The sequence below is a fragment of the Coffea arabica genome, chromosome 6e (assembly GCF_036785885.1).
Source record: "Coffea arabica cultivar ET-39 chromosome 6e, Coffea Arabica ET-39 HiFi, whole genome shotgun sequence".
Lineage (NCBI taxonomy): Eukaryota > Viridiplantae > Streptophyta > Magnoliopsida > Gentianales > Rubiaceae > Coffea > Coffea arabica.
Window position 1 is genome coordinate 57,164,781 of NC_092321.1, and position 2,683 is coordinate 57,167,463.

At 34.9% G+C, this 2,683-nt stretch overlaps 1 non-coding gene across 1 annotated transcript; it reads left to right on the top strand.

Moving 5' to 3' along the window:
* Window positions 1-908: 908 nt before the first annotated feature.
* On the top strand, window positions 909-1,015 carry LOC113697629 (small nucleolar RNA R71). Its single transcript, XR_003449915.1, has one exon. It is a non-coding gene; the product is annotated as a small nucleolar RNA R71 (small nucleolar RNA).
* Window positions 1,016-2,683: the final 1,668 nt, after the last annotated feature.

A 2,683-nucleotide genomic window follows, 5' to 3' on the forward strand; every position in this document is an offset into this window, starting at 1 on the left:
TTGGGATGAAATTGGAAGATGAAGGTTGAGCAATATCTTGCTTTGCACTCCTATTATCCCCCACATTTGCCTCTTGGTCCTCCCTCTTGTCTTCATCCTTCTCACCCTCATTTTTCCTCTTACTTTCAACCACCGAAGGATCTTTTAATTGTCTATCACTACGAAAGGTAATGGCTTTAACATACTCTCTCGAATTCACCTCCGTTTAATTAGGTAACTATTCTTGGTTTCTATTGTTGATAGAATTGGCAATTTGACCTATTTGGACCTCCATATTTCTATATGTACCGGTCAATTGATCCAATATCCCCTCTAATCGCTCAAATCATTTTGAAGTGTCGTTGGCCAATTTTTCCACCGCAATCTCCCAATCTAGTTTAGTGTCCATCTATGGTTGCCTTGGTTGGAATCCCAATGGGCTAGTCGGCCTTTGAGGATTGTTTTGATCCTTCCATCCAAAATTTGGATGATTTCTTCACCTCGGATTGTATATGTTTAAGTAACGGTTATTTTGAGTATTACGATTATAGTTATTGACAAATTGAGTCTACTCAAAATCAACACCCTCATTAGTATCATGTTTATCCCCACATGTAGAACAACATGCAACATAAGGATTAGACAAAGAACGTGGACCAACTACAATATGTCTACTTAGCAATTTCACTACATTATTCATTTGAGCACTTAATATATTTAGAGTGTCCATTTCAATCATACATGTTTGCCATCTAGAATTATCTCGTTCATTCATCCATTGGTAGTTGTTTACTGCTTTTTTCTTTGTTAAGATTTGAGTTTCTTGGGGTGATTTACCCATTAACACTCTACCTGCAGCTGCATCAATTGTAACTTTAGTCGAGGAAGATAAATTATTATAGAAGGTTTGGACTATGAGTCAACCGGAAAGTTCATGATGTAGATATTTTCGTAGCAAATCTCTAAACCTATTCCAAGTTTCATACAATGATTCACCCTCTTGTTGACTAAAATTAGTTACGTCTATTCTAAGCTTAGCCATTTTACTCGGTTGAAAGTATTTGTTCAAAAATACTCTAGATAAATCATTCCAAATGATGAAATTATTTGGAGCATGAGAATGCAACCAATTTTAGCCTTAGCTCGCAAAGAAATTGAGAACAACCTTAGTTTTATGGCATCTTCACTAATTCCATTCATTTGAATGATATCACCTATTTCCAAAAATATGGCTAAGTATGCATTTGGATCTTCTATGGTATTACCTTCAAATTGAGATTGTTGAACCAGTTGATTGAGTGATGGTTTAATTTTAAAATTGTCAGGATTTACCATTGGTCATGCTATGCTTGTTTGTGATCTTTGAGTCCGCGGTAGAGCAAAATTTCTAAGAGATCACCTATTTGCTTCGTTTTCTGCCATTTACTTTTCAAAAGGCAACTCTATAGATATTTCCTCTATATTATGTTGTACCTCTTCCTCCTCTTACGGTGTACGCTTTCTTTGTTGCCTTAGTATTCTTTCAATTTTTGAATCAAAAGGTGCAACTACATGCAACGCCCGGTGCATACACTACAAGAAAGAAGAAAAAAATAATGTCATATTTATATCACAAAAATAAATAAAAATTTTAACCTATCTATTGACAAAATTCAACTAACTAATAAAGAAAATGTCTAAATTAATAAATCTTGCTAGGCCATTTTATTGTCGCTCCCTGACAACGGCACTAAAAACTTAATGGGTTCTCAATATAAGTGCAAGTTTAATCCAAAATATATCTATTTGACTGCAAGTATACAGGTCAAAGAGTAGTTTAGGGCATATATCGGGTTGATCCCACGAGAAGCAACTATTACAAGTACTAGGTGTCACAGCCCAAATCGACCACCTGATTCGGAATGCAACTCATTGTGAAACTCAAGGAGTAAACCCTCCCTCAAGTCTCACAAGGCATCTTACTTTACTATTCAACCTTGCAAACAACACCTGGGATAGATGCTTTTGAAAAATCCAATAGAACCATGCTCAACATCAACTAGCATAAGTAGTAAATGTATCATGAAAACAAAAGTCTAACTTGTCCACTTGTGGACTAATACTACGTATTAAAATCCCTCAAGCATGACTAGAAAATAAAAAAAATTCTCCACTTCTAAACTTATAAACTTGACCACTATATCAACATTCAACCATTGACCATCCATTATTCCTCTTCGTCCATGAACACTAACTCATATTTTCCATCGTTGTCTATAAAATCGGGTGAGAGAGGGGTGAGTTTTTGCATGCTCAACAAGTACTACCTACTATCCCTGCCGGATCATACACGTTACATATACATATAATTTGGCACACATACAACACAATTTATGCTTCATATTCATAGTTCCAACTTTTACAAAAGAACCATAGGGTTGTATTCAAATTTGCAAATATAGTTATGCATCAAATTCAAATTCATAACAATCAGCAAATAAAAGCTTGGTCCTACCGAGTATAGCCATGATCATTAATACATGTTATAATAAGAGGTCATAGTTTGAATTCGAATTCATAATCATAATATTTCGGCTTGGTCCTGTCGAGTATAGCCATGATCATGATTATGTGGGTCCATTACATTAGTATCATTTTATTTCATAACACATGTCATAATGAGCATATCACGATAAAAGTTCCATTCAAAATGGCATATATGATC